Source organism: Schistocerca americana, chromosome 3 (assembly GCF_021461395.2).
Source record: "Schistocerca americana isolate TAMUIC-IGC-003095 chromosome 3, iqSchAmer2.1, whole genome shotgun sequence".
NCBI lineage: Eukaryota > Metazoa > Arthropoda > Insecta > Orthoptera > Acrididae > Schistocerca > Schistocerca americana.
The window spans coordinates 597624681-597649235 of NC_060121.1; positions in this window are offsets into that span (position 1 = coordinate 597624681).

The window sequence follows — 24555 nt, forward strand, 5'->3', positions numbered from 1 at the left end:
GTCATGATTAGACGCTGCCTTGCAGAAATATACGCCTCCTGCGTAACTAAACTGATATCAGTATAGTTGCATCACCCGATGGGAGTAAGTCAGCCTACAGACACACAAAACGGCGATCGTGCCAGACCGGGCGACTCTTAAAGGAACTTGTAGAGATCGTTGGATCTCTTCCGGAGATGCAAAATGACCTGCACGGTTACCATACGTAACACCTTATAAGAAGAGAGAAACACATACGGCTCTTGAAGACATGAAATGCCGTTCACCACGGGCCTGTGCTGTGGTGAGTCCAGAGGAAATTCAGCGTGCAATTCTGTTTTTCGGGAATAACTTTATAGCACGTATCAATGTTGAAGTTCAACATTTTAAACACTTGACATGACAGTCATAATAATAACGTAAGAGTAGTGACTGTGTCATGTGTCTATTTACATTTTGCACTGCAGGACAAACACGTTCATGGAACTACAACTCCTGAAGGTCATTGACAACGCCCTAACATTGCGACATGACGCTGGTGGATAGAAAATTTTGACGTGCACTTGGAAGTCTCGTTTACAGCGGAGCGAATGGATATTCTGAGTGACCACCATCAAATGTTCATTTCTGAGGAAGAGGATGTGGAACAAAAATGGAAAAAATTCAGAAACATCGTCCAGTACGCCTTAGATAAGTTCGTACCGACTAAGGTCCAAAGCGAGGGGAAAGATCCACCGTGGTATAACAATCATGTACGAAAGGTACTACGGAAACAAAGAAAGCTTCATCATAGGTTTAAGAGTAGTCGAATCATAGCTGATAAGGAAAAGCTGAACGAAGCGAAAAAGAGCGTAAAGAGAGCAATGAGAGAAGCATTCAACGAATTCGAACATAAAACATTGGCAAACAATCTAAACAAGAACCCTAAAAAGTTTTGGTCATATGTAAAATCGGTAAGCGGATCTAAATCCCCTATTCAGTCACTCGTTGACCACGATGGAACCGAAACAGAGGACGACCGAAGAAAGGCAGAAATACTGAATTCAGTGTTCCGAAACTGTTTCACTGCGGAAAATCGTAACACGGTCCCTGACTTCAGCCGTCGCACGGACGCCAAAATGGAAAATATTGAAATAAACGATATCGGAATTGAAAAACAACTGCTATCACTTAGTAGCGGAAAAGCATCCGGACCAGACGAGATACCCTTAAGATTCTACAGTGATTATGCTAAAGAACTTGCCCCCTTTCTATCAGCAATTTATCGTAGATCGCTGGAAGAACGTAAAGTACCTAGCGACTGGAAGAAAGCGCAGGTCGTTCCCATTTTCAAGAAGGGTCATAAATCAGATGCGAATAATTATAGGCCTATTTCGCTTACGTCAATCTGTTGTAGAATAATGGAACATGTTTTGTGTTCTCGTATTATGACGTTCTTAGATAATACAAATCTCCTTCATCATAACCAACATGGATTCCGCAAACAGAGATCATGTGAAACTCAGCTCGCCCTATTTGCCCAAGAAATTCACAGTGCCGTAGACACTGGCGAGCAGATTGATGCCGTATTCCTGGACTTCAGGAAGGCATTTGATACGGTTCCGCATTTACGTTTAGTGAAAAAAATACGAGCTTACGGAATATCGGACCAGGTTTGTGATTGGATTCAGGATTTCCTAGAAGAAAGAACACAACATGTCATTCTTAACGGTTCAAAATCTGCAGATGTAGAGGTAATTTCAGGAGTACCGCAGGGAAGCGTGATAGGACCTTTATTGTTTACAATATACATAAATGACTTAGTTGACAACATCGGTAGCTCCGTGAGGCTATTTGCAGATGACACGGTTGTCTACAAGAAAGTAGCAACATCAGAAGACTCGTACGTACTCCAGGAGGACCTGCAGAGGATTAATGCATGGTGCGACAGCTGGCAGCTTTCCCTAAACGTAGATAAATGTAATATAATGCGCATACATAGGGGCAGAAATCCATTCCAGTACGATTATGCCATAGGTGGTAAATCATTGGAAGCGGTAACGACCGTAAAATACTTAGGAGTTACTATCCGGAGCGATCTGAAGTGGAATGATCACATAAAACAAATAGTGGGAAAAGCAGGCGCCAGGTTGAGATTCATAGGAAGAATTCTAAGAAAATGTGACTCATCGACGAAAGAAGTAGCTTACAAAACGCTTGTTCGTCCGATTCTTGAGTATTGCTCATCAGTATGGGACCCTTACCAGGTTGGATTAATAGAAGAGATAGACATGATCCAGCGAAAAGCAGCGCGATTCGTCATGGGGACATTTAGTCAGCGCGAGAGCGTTACGGAGATGCTGAACAAGCTCCAGTGGCGGACACTTCAAGAAAGGCGTTACGCAATACGGAGAGGTTTATTATCGAAATTACGAGAGAGCACATTCCGGGAAGAGATGGGCAACATATTACTACCGCCCACATATATCTCGCGTAATGATCACAACGAAAAGATCCGAGAAATTAGAGCAAATACGGAGACTTACAAGCAGTCGTTCTTCCCACGCACAATTCGTGAATGGAACAGGGAAGGGGGGATCAGATAGTGGTACAATAAGTACCCTCCGCCACACACCGTAAGGTGGCTCGCGGAGTATAGATGTAGATGTAGATGTAGAAGCGGTATTCGCAGACAATTCGCCAGTGTTCACGAACGTTCGCTTGTATCTCTGAACAAGCGTTTACACGGATGAAACGGAAGAGAGAACGAGCATAGTTTTCAACCCAAGTACATACATGAACTCTGCGGTATTTTTTCGGTTATAATCGTCACACTGAATACAATAGTAGTTATTGCAATGATGCAAAAATCTGATGTTGAGGTGACGTTATTTTGAATGGCAAGAGCGGTGTTTTTGACGAACAAGGCAAACTGGCGTAGGAACAGAAGAATGAAGGTGTCCTAATTTGTACATACGGAGGAAGAAAAGCTAATATTTACACTCTGTTTGTTAACAACTGGACCCATTCGCGTGGGCAAATGTTTCGCAGTTCAATGGCTGATATAGGCCTCTACCTAAGATTGTTCCCCCCTGCGGGTTCGGGGGTTAGAATAGGCCCGCGGTATTCCTGCCTGTCGTAAGAGGGAACTAAAAGGAGTCTCAAAAGTTTCGGTCTTATATGATTGTCCCCTCTCGGGATTGACCCGCATCTTCTAAATTCTTCCGAAGAGCGAGCCAATTGGGGAAGGGCGCCTTACATGGTGCACTGTATCCGTCATGCGTTGAGACCTTTAGCCAGCTTTCTCGTCGTCGCAATGCTGTCCCGCTCGTTTTCCATCTCTTGGGCGAGGATACCTCCCTGGGTGCGATTACCACTACGCACTGTGCAGTGTTGCTTTTTGCTGAGACGACGACCTTGGACATTTTTGCACCTAAGATCCAGCACGGTAGCCAGTCCGTTGTGGTGGGGCCGCCATGTACCCTGTTGGTTGTAGCCCCCTGACAACACAGGGATCGCTCTGCTGATGCCTGCGCCGTTAACTCCCCACGTATGCCAAGGAGTAGATGCCTACCTCCCTAGGGCATCAGGACTCCGGCAATGGCCATCCTGCCAGGTGGCCCTTGCTGAGGCTGGGTGGCGCCCGTGGGGAGGGCCCTTGGTCGGAGTGGGTGGCATCAGGGCGGATGACCCGCAATGAAGCGTGGTACATCATCTCTCGCTGGTGGCCAGCCGCCAGCAGTCTCTAAGCGTTCTCGTGCTCAATTTAACGCTCAGAAATACGATCCGAAAACGTTCCCCTCCCTGGCCACACCGTGGGAGGAGCGTAAGTCTCAGAATGACAGTGACAGTTATTCGCCCCAGTTCCTAGTCTGTACGAGATCTGATGGGGAGTCTTCCATGCCCACAAAGCCTCAGTTCTTTGTAGAGCGTTTAGAGGAGGCGGAGGGCTTGTCCAAAATGTGCTCTGGGTCAGTTTTAATAAAAACGGCATCCTCTGCCCAGTCACGCAAGTTACTTGCTTGTGACTAGTTGGGGGATGTTAACGTTACCATCACACCACATAAGAGTTTAAATATGGTCCAGGGTATTATTTTCCATAGGGAACCTACTTTTGCAGTCTGATGACGAGCTGCGCGCCAGCTTAGAGCGTCGAGGTGTGCATTTCGTCCGGCGTATTCATCGGGGTCCGAGGGATAATCAGGTTACTACCGGTGCCTTCATCTTGGCCTTCGAGGGTGATACATTACTGGAGAAGGTCAAGGTGATGGTCTACCGGTGTGATGTCAAGCCCTATATTCCTCCCCCAATGTGATGCTTCAAGTGCTGGAAGCAGAAGGCCAGTGGGTAATTCACAGAAGCGGAACTGAGAGCAAAATGGTCTGCTAAGCGATTTGCAATTATGTCGGAGTCAGTACAAACTGCTCCATTCAGTGACAGTGCAGGGACACTGACAGGGGTCCGATAGCCATAGAGGCGCCTAATCTTGGCCCAAACGTGCGATGGAGAGTTATGGAGGCCAATGGTGGAGACATACCCTTCCCAACACTCCTGCTTGTGTCGGCAGATGATGCAGCGGCCCCGCGCACGGAGCCGTTTAAAGGTGATGAGGTTTTCTAATGAGGGATGCTGCTTGTGAGGCCGGAGCGCCCGCCTGCGATCTTTAATCGCCTCAGCTATACTTCCTGCCTCACATGTCGAGATTGCGGACGCCCATCACATCCCAATACTCCATGTGCCCCGCCTCCCATCTGTGTCAACTGTGGAGAGCATCATTCACCTTGCTCGCCAGACTGCAGAATCATACAGAAAGAGCGCAAAATCATGGAATATAAGACCCTGGACCGACTGACCTATAGTAAGACTAAGAGGAAATATGACCGACTACATCCTGTGAGAATGACATCTTCATACGCCGCTGCTATGACAACTGTGCTATCCCGAGTTCGGAGAATTCCAGCCAGATCGCTGAGCCGTACAACTCCACATGCCCCCTTGCCCGCGGGGGCCTCTACCCATCCTGTTGCTCCTGCGCCACCTACCTCGGGAGCAGAGAAGCGTCCAACTTCTTTGGCTGCTCTCGCTCGCAAGGGGTCCCTTGGGTCCCTCCCTTCCCAGGTTTCACAAGCAGGAAGAATGATTCCCGACAGTGGCATAAGTGCCCACGAGCAGCTGGTTGTAGGGCTTCGCGATCCTCCTCCGTCCCGGAGACTGAATCGGTGAAGCCCTCCCAGCTTTTGAAACCGATGGTTCAGCGAGAGACGTCCAAGAGAAAGACCTCTAAGACCAAAGAACTTGCGGTGGCACCCACCCCACCGCAACCTTCGAGCTCTGCGTCTGAGGTGGAGATCCTGGCGTCTGCTGAGGACCCCGATCTCGCCAGTCCCTCAGACACCATGGATAGCACTTGCACAGGTGCTCAATCGGTGGCAGCAGGTGACCCAGCGGTGTAATCTGCCTCCCCAGCCATCCACGCCTATCTCAGCCATGGACACCATCATCCTCCAGTGGAACTGCAGCAGTTTCTTCCACCATCTTGCTGAGCTCCGACAACTTCTCAGCATTCACCCTTTCCTCTGCATTGCTCTTCAAGAAACTTGGTTTCTGGCAATGCGAACTTCCGTCCTCCATGGCTATCAGTGTTATTATAGGAACTGGGCGGCTTATGAAAGGGTATCTGGTGGCGTCTGCATCTACATCCTTCACTCCCTTGACAGCGAATCTGACCCTCTACAAACACCTTTAGAGGCTGTCGCTATTCAGGTGTGGACGCCAAAGGCTGTTACTGTCTGGAGTCTGTATCTTACACCGGAAAGTGATGTCTCGCAGCATGTCCTGGCTGCCCTGATAGCCCAATTTCCGCCACCTTTCCTGTTACTGGGCGACTTCAACGCCCATAACTCTCTGTGGGGTGGGTCAGCGGCGACAGCTCGAGGCGCCACCATTGAGAATGTACTGGCACAGCTCGACCTCTCCCTTTTAAACGATGGTGCTTTCACACATTTCAGTGTGGCGCATGGCACGTACTCCACCATCAACCTTTCGATCTCCAGCCATAGCCTCTTACCATCTGTCCAATGGAGTGTGCATGACGACCTGTGTGGTAGTGACACTTTCAGATCTTTCTGTCACTGCCACAGCGTCACTCTTTTGGGCGCCCTTGCAGAAGGGCTATGAATAAGGCTGATGGGGACTTGTTCTCCTCTATTGCCACTATTGAGCCTCTTTCTAATGAAGCCATTGATGCGGTGGTTCACTTGGTTACCACTGGCATCGTTACTGCCGCAGCATTTGCCATTCCCCGTTCTTCTGGGTCCCCTCGTCGGAGGACTGTGCCTTGGTGGCCGCCTGCAATCGCTGAGGCGATTAAAGATCGCAGGCGGGCGCTCCGACATCACAAGCAGCATCCCTCATTAGAAAACCTCATCGCCTTTAAACGGCTCCGTGCGCGGGGCCGCTGCATCATTTGCCGACACAAGCAGGAGTGTTGGGAAGGGTATGTCTCCACCATTGGCCTCCATATCTCTCCATCGGACGTTTGGGCCAAGATTAGGCGCCTCTATGGCTATCGGACCCCTGTCAGCGTCCCTGCACTGTCACTGAATGGAGCAGTTTGTACTGACTCCGACATAATTGCAAATCGCTTAGCAGACCATTTTGCTCTCAGTTCTGCTTCTGTGAATTACCCACTGGCCTTCTGCTCCATTAAAGAACGGTTGGAACATTGGAGCCTTTCATTTCACACCTGCCATCCTGAATCCTACAACGTTCTGTTCAGTGAGTCGGAATTCCACAGTGCCCTAGCCGCTTGCCCTAATACAGCTTCTGGGCCAGATTGCATCCATTGTCAGATGCTGAAACACCTCTCAGTGGACTGCCAGCGACGCCTCCTCGACCTTTGCAACCATATCTGGGTCGAGGGTGAGTTTCTGTCACAATGGCGGGAAAGCATTGTTATCCCTGTTTTGAAACCTGGCAAGAACCCATTGGAGGTAGACAGCTACCGCTCCATTAGCCTCACCAATGTTCTTTGCAAGTTGCTCGAATGTATGGTGAGCCGGCGGTTGAGTTGGGTCCTTGAGTCTCGGGGCCTTCTGGCTCCGTCTCAGGGTGGGTTCCGTAAAGGCCGCTCTGCCACCGATAATCTGGTGAGCCTGGAGTCAGCCGTCCGTACGGCCTTTGCCTGCCGTCAGCATCTCGTCGCTGACTTTTTTTACATGCGGAAGGCGTACGATACGACATGGCGCCATCACATTCTCTCTACGCTTCATGGTTGGGGCCTTCGGGGTCCGCTGCCGATTTTCATACGAAATTTTCTGTCGCGCCGTACCTTCCGCGTGCAAGTCGCGGCCTCCCGTAGTTCCCCCCGAGTTCAGGAGAACCGGGGTACCACAGGGATCTGTCTTAAATGTCTGCCTGTTTTTAATTGCAATTAACGGGCTCGCTGCCGCGGTGGGAACGTCTGTCTCAGCTTCCTTGTCTGCTGACGACTTCTGCCTCTACTATAGCTCCGTTGGCTTGGAGCTGCAAAATGTCAGCTGCAGGGCGCTATCCGCAAGGCGCAGTCTTGGGCTGTAGCACATGGCTTCCAGTTTTCGGCTGCCAAGACCTGCGTTATGCATTTCTGCCAGCGAAGCACAGCTCACCCTGAGCCACGGCTTTATGTTGCCGGCGGACGTCTTGCTGTGGTGGAGACACATTGGTTTTTGGGTGTGGTTTTTGATGCCCGGTTGACTTGGCTCCCACATATTCGGCAGCTTAAACAGATGTGTTGGCGGCATCTTAATGCTCTGCGATGCTTGAGCCACACCAGCTGGGGCGCCGACCGATCTACCCTCTTACGGCTCTACCAGGCGTTAGTTCAGTCCCGTCTGGATTTTGGGAGCATGGTTTATGGTTCAGCATCCCCTTCTGCGTTGTGGGTGCTCGACCCAATCCTTCACAGAGGGATCTGATTTGCCACTGGAGCTTTCCAGACCAGCCCTGTGAACAGCATACTTGTGGAGGCAGGTGACCCTCCACTGCGGTTACGGCGCCAACGTTTACTGGCTGCTTATGCTACACATGTTTGTAGCTTGCCCGGGCTTCCTAATTGTCGTTTCCTGTTCCCTCAGTCCGTCGTCCATCTTCCAGAACGTCGGCCCCGGTCGGGTTGTACGATCGCGGTCTACGTCAGAGACCTTCTCTCCGGGCTTGGGGTTTTGCCTCTTCCACCTCCTTTCCAGGCCCCCCTCCGTACACCCCCGTGGTGTGTGCCCCACCCTTGCCTTCAGCTCGAACTGGCACAAGGCCCGAAGGACTCAGTCCCTTCGGAAGCCTTCCGCCGCCACTTTCTTTCCATCCTTGCGACGTTTCATACCTCTGGCGTTGTTTATACTGACGTTTCAAAGGTTGCTGGTTGTGTCGGTTATGCTCTCACTCTAGGGGACCATTATGAACAACGCTCATTGCCAGCTGACTGCAGCGTTTTCACTGCTGAGCTGGTCGCCATTTTTCGTGCCCTAGAGTATATCCGCTCCTGCTCAGGTGTGTCCTTTGTTATCTGTACCGACTCCCTGAGGGGTATACAAGCTATCGACCAGTGTTTCCCTCGCTCTCGCCTGGTGATGGCTGTCCAGGAGTCCTTCAATACTCTTACCCGTTGCGGCCGCTCTGTGGTCTTTGTGTGGACCCCTGGTCGGCATCTTGGGCAATGAACAGGTTGACCGCCTGGCCAAACAGGCCACCAGTGAACCAACTCTGGACGTTGGCCTCCCGGAGACTGATTTGCGAGCAGTCTTACGCCGCAAAGTTTTCGCGCTTTGGGACGCTGAATGGCGTGATCTGATCACACCCAATAAACTCCGTGCTATCAAGGAGACGACGACTGTGTGGCGGTCATCCATGCGAGCCACTAGCAGAGACTCTGTTGTCCTTTGTCGGCTCCGCATTGGCCACACCCGGCTGACGCACAGATATTTACTGCGCCATGTGGACCCGCCTCTATGTAGCTGCGGGGCGGCTTTGATGGTGGTCCACGTTTTGTTGGCCTGTCCCCCTTTAGCTGTGCTCAGGCAGACATTTGCCCTGCCCTTTTAACAGATGACACTGCCATGGCAAGCTTAGTTTTGCGTTTTATTCGGGCAGGGGGCTTTTATCACTTAATCTGTTTGTCTTTTTTTGTGTTGAGTCTGGCCTTTGGCCTACGATTTCAGACTGAGTTTTTAGTGTGTTTCTCGGTGGTGGCTTTTCCTTTTTTGTCTCTATGGTCGGCCAACCACTGTCACACACTGTGTGGTTTTAATTCCTTTTGTCTGGTCTCTGTCTAAGTCTTTCTTGTCCTGTGTCGTCTGTCGTCTTTTCCATTGTTCGTTTTTATTCTGTGTGGGTGTTTGAAATTTTGGAAAAAGGGTCCGATGACCATAGCAGTCTGGTCTCTTCAATCCCACAAACCAACCAACCGTCAGATAGTTCCTAATGTCTGCAGTGACATATAAGAAACAGTTCAAGAATTTTATCAAAGTACTTACAAGGATGATAATGTTAATAAAGGCTGATCGATAGAAACGCGAAGCAAACAACGTGTCACATAGGCCACTTGATAAAATCTGCTTTACAGTTCGTTATAGAGCAGTTGTCATGATCACAAGAGATTGATGCTTATTTATTCAGTAAATACACCAAAAATACCTAAAATAACAGCGATACAGCAGCCATTAATTAAGCTACCATTAATGTAACAATCGAGAATAGCCAAACCTTTCGTTTATTTTTAAGTTTAATTATCATCTATATCTACATCTAAATCACTTCTGTGCAATTTAGACTTATGTACCTGGAAGATGGTTCTTTGTACCACCTTCAGACCACAACAGTGCGCGAGAGTAATAAACACTTAAATCCTTCTGTACGAGCTCTGATCATCTTATTACGATGGTCATTTCGCTCTACATAAGTCGGTGGGAGTAAAATATTCTCGAATTCAGAGGAAAAAGATGGTGACTGAAATGTCATGGCAACAAAAAACGCCTTTGTTTTAATGATTGTCACCCAACTCGATTATCATATCCAAGACACTCTTTCTCCTATTTCGCGCTAATACATAACAAGCTGCCGTTCTTTGGGCTTTTTCGACTTCCTCCGCTAATCGTATCTGGTAAGGTTCCCATACCACAGAGCAACAGTTTAGCGGAGCACGAAAAAGCGAAGTGTAAAGGCAATCTTTTTAACAGAGCTATTGCATCTTCTAAGTGTTTTGCCAATAAAGCGCAGTATTTGGTTGCCTTCCCCACAACAATATCTATGTGTCTATAGAGTTGTGTCTGTTCTTCGGGACATATCTGAAAGAACAGACACTATTTCTGTCTTTCATCCCGCAGCCGGAGATAGAATATGTTCAGAAAAGAGAAATTCTGATCTCTGTCGCACTCAGACAGTGGAAGAATTCATATTCAGTAAGTGAAAATTTGTACCAAGGTACAGTCCGTGCAGCTGTGTCTAACTGCTCTACCAAGGTGGCGTGGATGGTAACGCATCTGGCTCGTAAGCAGGAGACCCGGGTTTGACTCCCGGCCTTTGTACAAATTTTCATTTGTCACCAGTGAATTCTTTCATTGCCCGAATGCAACAGAGATCGGAATTAGTCCTTTCTGAACATATAACTGTTCATTCCAGATTAAGGAAAAAAAGATAGATCTTATTTCTTCACTGCCAAGGAAATTTATTGTGATATTTCTTTTTAACAAAAAGAAATACAAAGCTTGTGGTTACTGACAGTTCCGGACAGGTGTAAGGGTCTAATGAGTGTATCATCTTCCTAAAGTCCCCCCCGATTTAGAGCTCTGGGTGATTCGTCAATTTTCTATCAACGATACTTTTATTATTTTATATTTTTGCTGTTTTCTTGGCAACCACAAGCATTTACTATATGTGTGTTCTTGTATCTGTTCCGAGCACTCCATCGCTTACGCAGCTCATGTCAACAACGAAAGTAAGTAGCTCCTACCCAAAATGGCAAACAAATTCTGTCTTTGCTGTTAGCGCCGAAGTGAAGAGAACGACACCTTCCGTTGATGGTTCGCTGAAAGGCCAACAACCAGCACAACACTTGCGAGCACCCACCGAATGCTCTTTCCTTGCGCACGACTACCTTTTGCACTCAGAGACAATTTACATTCGCTGTCGCTAGTTCTCTTGAATTAGTTCTAGTGTAGACCGGCTTGAGTCATTGTGAAAAGATTTCAGGGCTTCGTGGGCTTTCCGACCACGGTGTTTCAGACCCTGTTGTTGGTGGCGCGGGTTCCGTGGGGCTTCCAACGAAGAAGTTTCGCGTCGTCGTGTTTTGCGACCAGAGCCTCCACCAACCGCTGATTTACGCCAGCCGTTCACCAGCAGCGGGCGTGTCGTCGCCGTCAGTCAGGCAGTTCCCTCGCCGAAAGTCTTCATTTCCGAGAGGTTTCGTAAGCCCAAGCTACTTGAGCTCAGTATACTGTGAATAAGGGAAACGCACAACAAAGAAAGAGAAGCCCTGTCTTCTCAAGGTTGGTCGTCCCTACCAGGTACACGGAAAATATGAGGAGGAATATACGAACTACTTGTGAATGAAATGTTGGACAGAGCAAGTGCCGGGGTCATGACTGAACACCAACATTCTTGAGGACCTGACGAAGCAAATATACTGATTAACGAACGAATGCATAACTGCAGGAGAAGAGTCCACGAAAAAAAAAAAAAAACCGGCAGTGGCTGTTTGCCAAATATTTAAAGAGTAATTTCAGGATATAAAAGATAAAGGTTTAGATTTCGTCACGAATGTCCCAAAATACGTGATCTACAAGACAGCATTGTGTAAAGCAAGAAGGGAAGCTATTGGGACGACCCAGTACCTTGGCTCTAGATCGGAGATTCAACCAGGCGAAGAGATTTTGGAAACAACTGTAGGCAATGGTATTTCGAAAATTAACGAAGGGTCTTTTCCTGATAAAATAATCCTGGTTCTGGGTTCTGAAGAAGCGGAGAAAATCCTTTGTGAAAATGGAATTCTTTTTATAGGAAGGGACATTGGACAGTTTTTTGTAACAATTTAAACGACTGTACACCATACACGTTGACAGCAAAAGCGTAGAAGAAGAGACGAAGGTATTTTCTGTTACATTTACTTTACTGCCAGTCAAAAGTAAAAATGCATATGAAAGAAATTTCTGTGGATTGAGAAGTGAGAGTTGGACTTTGAAATGACTGCGGTTAAAGCTATGAAAACAGTGTCCCAACATTCAGCTTGCAATTTTCATTTCAACCAATGTCCATGGAAAAAAATATCAGGGCAATGAAAATGTTTCCGTTCGAAGGCCGTAACAGTCCAGAATCGGTATGCCAAGCAGGCAAAATCGCCGTGAGCACTGAAGCAGTCATCCCACTGACGCACCAGGTTGAAGACGCCCTCTGCTGCGTGAAGAAGTCTTACTGCACATCCCAGTCCGACAGGAATCGTCGACCATTCAGTACCTTTTTTAAGGGACCGAAAGCGTTATAATCGGATGGGGAGATACAAAGACTACAGGATGGGTGCTTGAGTTTCTCCCGCGTGTCCATAATGGGTGCGGTTACCCTCCCAGATCGACTGGCGTCTTGTGTCAAATCGCGACGAGCACAGAACTTGGCGCACGATGGTGGTTTTCGACAGACATGCTGCCACATATACGTACTTCATTTTCCGATGGATGTCTACTGGTGTTTTTCCTCCCGAAGCCGATAAATGATTGACAGCACGTTCGTCCTGTTTAAACACATTTGGTAGTAACGTAGCCATTGTTCGCTTTTCGCATTCACCGCACGCACGTCGGAAGGGCACGAATGCCACACAAATGCCGCGCCTACATGTCGGTGCTTAATTACCCACGTCACAGTCTCGCTAGGTTGCACATATGTGGCGACAACGCCCGCAAATGGAAAATTATTGATCGCCCCTTACATGGGACTGACGAAGGAAGAGAGTGATAGAGAAGAAATCCAGTTGCTTTGCCGCTTGTGTGTTACAGTGGAACATCTGCCAATCGGTGTTGATAAGAGAGGAAATGACCGGTGGAGATAAGGTCACGAAATTCACAGACTAATGACATTCAATAGATGGTAAGTCCTACTATACCAAGTGACATTTGGAATGATTTTAATCAGCAGCACGGGACCACAAATGCTTTTGAAGTTTGGCATAGGGAAGTAAACTCAATAAATCAAAAATATCCGAATGTATACCTTCTGATACATAAGCTGACGGAGGAAGGAGCAAATGCTACGCTTAAAATTAAAGAAGAATCCATTGGCCTGCCTCTCTGGAAAAGAAGAAAAAATACATAGATCTTGACTAAAGGTTAAAAGCTATTATAAGAACACACTAAGGTGACAAAAGTCATGGGTTGGCGATATGTACAGGGCTATTACAAACGATTGAAGCGATTTCATAAATTCACTGTAGCTCCATTCATTGACATTTCTGGTCACGACACACTACAGATACGTAGAAAAACTCATAAAGTTTTCTTCGGCTGAAGCCGCACTTCAGGTTTCTGCCGCCAGAGCGCTCGAGAGCGCAGGGAGACAAAATGGCGACAGGAGCCGAGACAGCGTATGTCGTGCTTGAAATGCACTCACATTAGTCAGTCATAACAGTGCAACGACACTTCAGGACGAAGTTCAACAAAGATCCACCAACTGCTAACTCCTTTCGGCGATGGTATGCGCAGTTTAAAGCTTCTGGATGCCTCTGTAAGGGGAAATCAACGGGTCGGCCTGCAGTGAGCGAAGAAACGGTTGAACGGGTGCGGGCAAGTTTCACGCGTAGCCGCGGAAGTCGACGAAGAAAGCAAGCAGGGAGCTAAACGTACCACAGCCGAAGGTTTGGAAAATCTTACGGAAAAGGCTAAAGCAGAAGCATTTCTTAAACAGGAGATTGGAAAACCGATGGATCGGTCGTGGTGGAGATCATGATCAACAATTCATGTCATGGCCTCCACGCCTCTCCCGACTTAACCCCATGCAATTTCTTTCTGTGGGGTTGTGTGAAAGATTAAGTGTTTAAACCTCCTCTACCAAGAAACGTGCCAGAACTACGAGCTCGCATCAACGATGCTTTCGAACTCATTGATGGGGACATGCTGCGCCGGGCGTGGGAGGAACTTGATTATCGGCTTGATGTCTGCCGAATCACTAAAGGGGCACATATCGAACATTTGTGAATGCCTAAAAAAACTTTTTGAGTTTTTGCATGTGTGTGCAAAGCATTGTGAAAATATCTCAAATAATAAAGTTATTGCCCGCATCTCGTGGTCGTGCGGTAGCGTTCTCGCTTCCCACGCCCGGGTTCCCGGGTTCGATTCCCGGCGGGGTCAGGGATTTTCTCTGCCTCGTGATGGCTGGGTGTTGTGTGCTGTCCTTAGGTTAGTTAGGTTTAAGTAGTTCTAAGTTCTAGGGGACTTATGACCACAGCAGTTGAGTCCCACAGTGCTCAGAGCCATTTGAACCATTTTTTTGAATAAAGTTATTGTAGAGCTGTGAAATCGCTTCAATCATTTGTAATAACCCTGTACATATACAGACGGCGGTAGTATCGCTGGAAAAAGGTATAAGAGGGCACTGAATTGGCGGAGGTGTCATCTGTACTGACAGTCAGATTTCAGACGCGATTATGGCCGCACGATGGGGAATCACGGTAATTGGAAATTTGTGGTGAGGACTATGGGACCAAACTGCTGATGTCAGCGGTCCCTAGGCTTACGCACTTCTTAATATAACTTGAAGTAACTTACGCTAAGGACAACACACACATGCAAGTCCGAGGAAGGACTCGAACCTCCGACGGGAGGAGCCGTGCGAATTGTGACAAGACGCCTCAAACCGCAAGGCTACCCCGCGCGGCGGGATTAACGGACTTCGAACACGGCATGGCAGTTGGACTTAAGGGCATGGGACATTCCTTTTCGGAAACCGTTAGGTAATTTAATATTCCGAGATCGACAGTATCAAAAGTGTGCCGAGAATACCAAATTTCGGGCATTATCTCTCACTACGGACAACGCAGTGGTCGACAACCTTCATTTAACGACAGAGAGCAGCGGCGTTTGCGTAAAATCGTCAGTGCTAACAGACAAACAACACTGCGTGAAACAACCGAAGAAATCAATGTGGGACGTAAGAGGAACGAATCTGTTTTGAGAGCGCGGTCAAGTTTGACGTTAATGGAATATGGTAGTAGACGACCGACACGAGTTCCTTTGCCAACAGCACGACATCGCCTGCATCGCCTCTCCTGGGCTCGTGACCATATCGGTTGGACCCTACAAGACTGGAAAACCATGGTATCGTCAAATGATTCCCGACTTCATTTGGTAAGAGCTGGTTCTAGAGTTCGAGTATGGCGCAGACCCCACAAAGCCATGTACAAAAGGCTGTCAACGAGACAGAACAGTGGCTCCAGAACAGTGCGGGCTGTGTTTACATGGAATGGACTGAATCCTGTGGTCCAACTGAACTGATCATTGTCTGTAATAGAGTATTTGCAGTCATACATGAACTTCATGCTCCCAAACAACGAATGACAATGAGCCAAGTCGCCAAATGATTTGGTCACGCAGACCTCCCAACACGAATCCCATCGAACATTTATGGAACGTAATCGAGAGGTCAGTTCATGCACAAAATTCTGCACCGGCAACACTTACGCAAATACGCTGGACTATAGAGGCGGCAGGGTATTGCCAACAAGTTGCTGAGTACATGCAACAGCGAATTGATGCACTACGCCTGGAAAAAGGCGGTCCGACGTGATATTAGGAGGTATCCCACTACTTTTATCACCTCAGAGTTCATAACGACTCGAGTTTAGAATCTCTAGCTTTCTTACAAAAAATAGTGAAACATTAAAATTCATAAAATAAAACAAGAAGTTCGATAATTTTCTGCTGTGATGCTGTATAAAGGAAAAAAGGTTAAAATAAAAATAAATGAAAACTGAAAGGCTAAAAATAAAAATTAAGAACACATTTAAATATGCCTATGTACTATATGCATAGCCAGTCCTAAGCCTGGATAAAATGTTAAGGGATGTTCTCATTACAAAACGGTCGATGTAGGCTCCCCCATTGTAGTAGCTTCCATTGGCGGCCGGAAAACCCACTTCTAAAATTTCTGCATGCGTGGTGTCTGTTCTTTCGGACATATCCAAAAGAACAGGCGCCACATAAACGGTGACAGTTATTGAACTGTATGAAGTAAAATCGTTAGAACTTCTAAACGGTTTGCGTTAGGACGTTCAAAGTGCACGGTTGGCCGCGGGGCATGATGGTAATTAGAATGGTTTGGTTTAGCGACGAAGCCCACTTTAATTTAGTTGGATTTGTCGATAAGTAAAATCGGCGCATTTTGGGGACTGAGAATCCACATTTCGCAATCGAGAAGTCTCTCCAGCGTCAACAGGTGATTGCGTGGTGCGCAATGTACAGTCACGGAATAATCAACGCGGTATCCCTTGATTGCACATTGACTACCGAACGGTACTTGAAGATTTTGGAAAATGATTTCGTCCCCATAATTCAAAGTGACACTGATTTTGACAAGATGTGGTTCATGCAACACGGAACTCGGCACCGTCGAAGCGGGAGAGTGTTTGATGACCCGGAGGAGCACTTTGGGGAACGCACTCTGGCTCTGGGGTACCCAGAGACCACTGCCATGTGCCTCGATTGGCAGCCAAATTCTGCGGATCTGAACACATGTGACTCCTTCTTGTGGGGTTATATTATAGACAAGGTGTACAGCAATAACCCCAAAACCATTGCTGAGCTGAGAACAGCCATTCAGGAGGTAATCGACACCATTGATGTTCCGACACTTGAGCGGGTCATGCAGAATTTCGCTGGTCGTCTGCGCCACATCATCGACAATGATGGCAGGTGTATCGAACATGTGATAACCCAAATCTAAATATCTGTAGTGACGTTTACACGTTGAAAAAAGTGCGTGCGCGTCGTAGTTTGTAACTAATTTACTTTTTTTTTCATGTGTCACCCTATATTTACTTAAGGTGAGCACGACCGAGTGATCACTTCAGTGCATATGCACACCACGCTGGATCTCTTACAGGGACCGGCGAAGCGCCTTGACTAATAAGGATAAGAATCAAGGGGCACTACATCTGTAGTGTGTGGATAAATTGAGGATATGAGTGTGACGGGAGGCGTACTTGCGTAGTCCGCACACTTGCAATGAACACTGTATCCGGATGGCACGATGCTCAGGTCATCTGCCTAGTAACCAGGAGACCCAGGTTCGAATCCTGGCCCTGCACAAATTTTCAGCTGTCCCCATTGATTTAAATCAATACCCACTAGAGGCTAATGTCATTAATTCCTTTGTGTCTTAAAATGTTTGTGGTCGGAAGCACCTCGTTGACGTCACGGCTCGCAACGTCCGCGGTCGGAAAGCCCGGACACCGACTCCAGATCTCGGCAGGGAAAGGAATGCGAGGAGCGCGGTTCAGAGCAGATGCGCTGTCGGTACAGTGATCTTATAAATCGCGCCTGCTTTGTGTGTGTCGTGCGTCGTATCCCGCGCGCCACCGGCGACGCACGACTGGCTGCCGTTTAGGGACAAAATTAGTGTGTCCCGCGAGCGGTGGCTGTCCATTAGCCGCCGATAATGGCGGATTACGCATTCACGGCCCGGGGCGGTCGCGCACAGTACTCGCTCCATTATACATGCACTCATCCCGTGCATTAGGTAAAGACTCGTAATCACGGCTGATTACACGCGGCCGGCAGCACTCGTTCCCGACGGCGAGCGGCCGGCTGTGCTCGGGTGCTTTGCGAGCTGTTTGCCTCGTCCCGTGGGCTCTCTGCGTCCGAGAAAGGCGCCGTCGCTGGTGATTTAACGTCGCGAGAGGTAGTTTTGAGTGTCTGGGACGGTAATGGCGGAGCTAGAGGCACCCCGCGGACACGGCCGCTCCACGGCTCGCCCTCTACTCTAGCGCACACCGACCAATTTGCTTTCGGCATGTCGCTCTCGGTTTCCGCCCGAGGTATCCCCAGGCGCGATATCAGCGCGGGCAGTCCATTTCGAGAGCGCAGACGAATCATTAATGTCTGATTTTAGCCGCCCGAATCCGCGGCGCGAATTGTAATACCACATCGCCCAGAAGCAGCAATTGGCTGCAAGACCCATTGCAAATTAGGCATGCCTGTGCGGCAGACTGGACTTCGTACGTAGCAGAACGGGTCCAGGCACTATTCGTAGCGGCGAGGTGGTCACAGAATTGTTTGGGATCATTACTCCTGATTTCCGGCGCGTTTCTATCCCGGAAATATTTTGGATGAACGCTAAATCAGACACAGCGGTCATAATTACATTTATACAGGGTGAGTCACTAACTACTGCCACCGAGAATAACTCCGAAAGTATGGTAGTAGCTGAAAAGTTTGTGGGATAAAAGTAGCGTGGGACAACGGGCTGGGGTCGCTTCAGAGATATGAAGGTCAATCTCGTTTTTTTTTTTTTTTTTTTAATGGAATGCTATAGTTTAGTACTTATTTTGTGATAGCGGCTATCGAGACGAATCCAGTGCAGTAAGGTCCTTGAAGGTCAAAGAAGGTCACAAAGGCGGCATGGACGTCCATTTGCAGAAGGTGTTCGAAGTGATGACCATTGGTGTCAATGCAGTGCTGCACTCTTCTTATCATGGATTGAGAGGTATTCCTTATCACATCGGCACTTATCGGAGCACATGCTCTGACAATTCTCTCTCGCATACCTTCAGGTGTAGTTGGAACGTCTTTATAAACAATGTCTTTTACGAATCCCAACAAGAAAAAATCTGGAGGCGTCAAGTCTGGCGAACGACCCGGCCACGACCATCTCCTCCGCGTCCAATCCAACGATTTGGGAATTGTCTCTGTAACTCATGTCTAGCCATCAGCGAAAAATGTACCGGACACCCATCGTGTTGATACCACATTCTGTTCCTTGTTCCTAAAGGTATTTCTTCCAATAACAGACCTAATGTTTCTTGCAGGAATGTGGTGTACCTCCTGCCATTAAGATTTCCTTCGATGAAATAGGGGCCTATTCTTCTGTCCTCCAGAATCCCACACCATACAGTCACCGACCACTGTTTTTGGTGTGCAACTTGCCGCAGCCAACATGGATTTTCAGTTGCCCAATAATACATGTTATGCCAACGGTCTTGCCGCAGTGGTAGCACTGGTTCCCGTCACATCACCGAAGTTAAGCGCTGTGGGGCTGGGGTAGCACTTTCATGGGTGACCATCCCGTCTGCCGAGCGCTGTTGGCAAGCGGGGTGTACTCAGCCCTTGGGAGGCAAACTGAGGTGCTACCTGATTGAGAAGTTGCGGCTCCGGTCTCGGAAAATGACATACGGCCGGGAGAGCGGTGTGCTGACCACATGCCCCTCCATATCCGCATCCAGTGACGCCTGTGGGCTGAGGATGACACGGCGGCAAGTCGGTACCTTTAGGCCTTCATGGCCGGTGCGGGAGGAGTTTATTTTAGTTTAATAATGCATGTTATGTAAAGTAACATTTCCGTAGTTCGTGATGTAGCCTCGTCAGTAAATGAAATCAAATTAATGAATGTATCATCCCTCTGAATCTGAAGTCGAGCCCATCGGCAGAATTCAATGCGACGCATAAAATCCGCACCAGTTAATTCTTGGTGGACACTGATATGGTAAGGACGATATTTATGGCGATGCAGAATACGAACATCACTACTCTGCCTCATGCCATATTCCCTTGCGATTTGACGCGAACTAACACAAGGATCTCGAGCCACAGTGGCAAGAGTACCAATTTCCGTTTCCTCGTTAGTAGCTTCCCTTTGCTGGATATGTTTCCGATGCGTTAAAGACCCCGTTGTTCTCAATTTATCATACAAATATTTAAATGTACGACGTGTAGGGTGAGTACCCTTAGCTCTCACTGAATTTCGTTGGCATTCTCCGTAAGTGAGAAGCATATCGTCTTGTTCTTCGAAGGAATACATCATTTTTTATTCGCCTGATTCGACGATACTAGTCTTACTGTTCCTACTTGTGCTGTATCGCGAAACCGTCGAATGGTGTTTACATGTCAATGCTACGTTAGATGGATAAGCCGTGTTCGGCGAATAATTATTATTTGCACGGTATCATCATCATCATCATCATCATTTAAGACTGATTATGCCTTTCAGCGTTCAGTCTGGAGCATAGTCCCCCTTATAAAATTCCTCCATGATCCCATGTTCAGTTCAAAATGGTTCAAATGGCTCTGAGCACTATGGGACTTAACATCTATGGTCATCAGTCCCCTAGATTAGAACTACTTAAACCTAACTAACCTAAGGACAGCACACAACACCCAGCCATCACGAGGCAGAGAAAATCCCTGACCCCACCGGGAATCGAACCCGGGAACCCGCGCGTGGGAAGCGAGAACGCTATCGCACGACCACGACATGCGGGCCCCATATCAGTGTTAACATTGGTGCCTCTTCTGGTGTTCAGCCTATTGCGTCAAAATCATTCTTAACCGAATCGAGGTACCTTCTCCTTGGACTACCGCGACTCCTCCTACCCTCTACTGCTGAACCCATGAGTCTCTTGGGTAACCTTGCTTCTCCCATGCGTGTAACATGACCCCACCATCTAAGCCTGTTCGCCCTGACTGCTACATCTATAGAGTTCACTCCCAGTTTTTCTTTGATTTCCTCATTGTGGACATCCCCCTGCCATTGTTCCCATCTACTAGTACCTGCAATCATCCTAGCTAATTTCATATTCGTAACCTCAACCATATTGATAAGGTAACCTGAATCCATCCAGCTTTCGCTCCCATACAACAAAGTTGGTCGAAAGATTGAACGGTGCACAGATAACTTAGTCTTGGTACTGACTTCCTTCTTGCAGAAGAGAGTAGATCATAGCTGAGCGTTCACTGCATTAGCTTTGCTACACCTCGCTTCCAGTTCTTTCAGGATGTTGCCATCCTGTGAGAATATGCATCCTAAGTACTTGAAACTGTCCACCTGCTCTAACTTTGTTCCTCCGATTTGGCACTCAATCCGTTTATATCTCTTTCCCACTGACATTACTTTCGTTTTGGAGATGCTAATCTTCATACCATAGTCCTTACATTTCTCACCTAGCTCTGAAATATTACTTTGCAAACTTTCAATCGAATCTGCCATCACAACTAAGTTATCCGCATATCCGAGACTGCTTATTTTGTGTTCACATATCTTAATCTCACCCAGCAAGTCTATTGTTTTCAACATATGATCAATAAATAATATGAACAACAGTGGAGACAGGTTGCGGCCTTGTCTTATCCGTGAAACTACTCTGAACCATGAACTCAATTTACCGTCAACTCTAACTGCTGCCTGACTATCTATGTAAAGACCTTTAATTGCTTGCAAAAGTTTGCCTCCTATTCCATAATCTCGTAGAACAGACAATAACTTCCTCCTAGAACCCGGTCATATGCCTTTTCTAGATCTATAAAGCATAGATACAATTCCCTGTTCCACTCATAACAGTTCTCCATTATTTGCCGTAAGCTAAAGATCTGGTCCTGACAACCCCTAAGAGGCCTAAACCCACACTGATTTTCATCCAATTTGTCCTCAACTAATACTCGCACTTTCCTTTCAACAATACCTGAGAAGATTTTACCCACAAAGCTGATTAAAGAGATACCTCTGTAGTTGTTACAATCTTTTCTGTTTCCATGTTTAAAGATTGGTGTGATTACTGCTTTCGTCCATTCTGATGGAACCTGTCCCATTTCAATTATCTTGTGTAGCCATTTAAGACCTGACATTCCACTGTATTTGATGAGTTCCGACTTAATTTCATCCACCCCAGCCACTTTATTGCACTGCAATCTATTGACCATTTTCTCCACTTCCTCAAATGTAATCCTATTTCCATCATCATTCCTATCCCATTGTACATCGAAATCTGAAACATTACTGATTGTATTTTCACCTACATTGAGCAACTCTTCAAAATATCCCCTCCATCTGCCCAAGGCATCAACAGGATTCACCAGCAGTTTTCCTGACCTGTCCAAAATACTTGTCATTTCCTTCTTACCGTCCTTTCGAATACTGCTAATTACATTCCAGAATGGTTTTCCAGCAGCTTGACCCAAAATGTTCAACCTGTTTCCAAAGTCTCCCCAAGATTTCTTCTTGGATGCTGCAATTATCTATTTGGCTTTGTTTCTTTCTTCAACATAACTTTCTCTGTCTACCTGAGTTCTAGTATGTAGCCACTTTTGATACGCCTTGTTTTTCCTTTTGGCAACGGCCTTGCCGCAGTGAATTCACCGGTTCCTGTGAGATCACCGAAGTTAAGCACTGTCGGATGTGGCCGGCGCTTGGATGGGTGACCATCCAGCCGCCATGCCCTGTTGCCATTTTTCGGGGTGCACTCAGCCTCGTGATGCCAATTGAGGAGCTACTCGACCGAATAGTAGCGGCTCCGGTCAAAGAAAACCATCATAACGACCGGGAGAGCGGTGTGCTGACCACACGCCCCTCCTATCCGCATCCTCACCTGAGGATGACACGGCTGTCGGATGGTCCCGGTGGGTCAATTGTGGCCTGAAGACGGAGTGCCTGCCTTCTTTTTCCTTTTGCAGGCTGCCTTGACTGTGTCATTCCACCAAGCTGTTTGCTTCATCCTACCTTTACACACTACTGTTCCTAGACATTCTTTATCCACTTCTAGTACTGTGTCCCTGTACCTTGTCCATTCCTTTTCCAATGACTCTAATTGACTACATTCAACTAACTGGTACCTTTCTGAGATCACTGTTATGTACTTGTGCCTGATTTCCTTATCCTCAAGTTTCTCCACTCTTATCCTCCTACATATGGCCCTGACCTGCACTTTCGGCCTCACAATACCAATTTCACTGCAGATTAAATAATGATCAGTGTCGTCAAAGAATCCCCTGAATACACGTGTGTCCCTCACAGCCTTCCTGAATTCCTGATCTGTTATTATATAGTCAATGACAGATCTGGTTCCCCTGCCTTCCCAAGTATACCGGTGAATGTTCTTATAATTAAAAAAAGGGGTTTGTGATTACTAAGCCCATACTGGCACAGAAGTCCAAGAGCTGTTTCCCGTTCCTGTTGGCCTCCATATCCTCTCCAAATTTACCCATAACCTTTTCATACCCTTCTGTTCGATTTCCAATCATGGCATTAAAATCACCCATGAGCAGAACAATGTCCTTGTCCTTTAACAACTACATCACTGAATGCGTCATAAAAACTATCCATCTTAACTTGATCTGTCCCTTCACAATGCGAATATACTGACACAATCCCAATTTTCTTGCTAGACACTGTCAAATCTATCCATATCAGTCGTTCGTTTACATACCTTATTGCAACTACGCTGGGTTCCATTTCTTTCCTGATGTAAAGCCCTACACCCCATTGTGTTATTCCTGCTTTGACTCCTGACGGGTAGACCATGTATTCTCCCACTTCCTCTTCTTTCTCACCCCTTACCCGAATGTCACTAACAGCTAAAACGTCCAACCCCATCTTACTTGCAGCCTCTGCCAGCTCTACCTTCTTACCAGAGTAGCCCCCATTGATATTAATGGCTCCCCATCTCGTTACCATTCGTTTGCCGAGTCGTATCTTAGGAGTCCCTGGTTTGTCAATTTGCACGATATACGAGAGAGAATTGTCAGAGGATGTTCTTCAATAAGTGCCGAAGTAATAAGGAATACCATTCAATCCATGATAAGAAGATTGCAGCTCTGTATTGATTCCAATGGTCATCACTTCGGACACCTTCTGTAAATGTACGTTCATGCCACCTTTTTGACCTTCGTTGACCTTCAAAGACCTTATTGTTATACACCATTGCCTTCCTCTCGATAGCCTGTATCAGAAAATTAGTACGAAACTATAGCATCCCAGTTAGAGAAACAAACTTGTCCTTCATACCTCAGACGTAACCGCACTTAGCAACAAAAAACCAATGTCATATTACGACACCCGTTGTCCCATGCAAAATTTGTCCCACAAACATTTTCAGCTGCTGTCATACTTACGGAGTTATTCTAGGTGGCAATAGTTAGTGACTCACATTGTAAAATTTAACTAGCTGACGAAACCAGCATTTCACGATTATTTATTTTGCCAATTTTCTGTTAGAAACGTACAGACTCTGAATCACAGCTGCTTCGCATGTCTACAACGCATATTTTTAAACGTCTCTATGACAAAGCCTCCTCACAGATCTACAGACAGCTATTGTTTTCGCTTACTGCTGTTAGCACTTGGCGGTTAAAAACTGTCTAAAGCGTTGTCACAAGTCAGGAATATCCTTGACCCGACTGGAGGAGTGTCTTAGTAGTAAAGAATAAATGCATTAAAACTTCAAATATGATGCAACGTTTTTTCACGCATCCCAGTGTTTATTATGTCATATCTTGAACTACGTGTCGTACAATGATATATCTGCGTAGGTACATTCAGGGGCATATATGAATATGGTTGGCGAAATATGTTGCGAATAGAGTTATTAGCAAAGAAGTAATA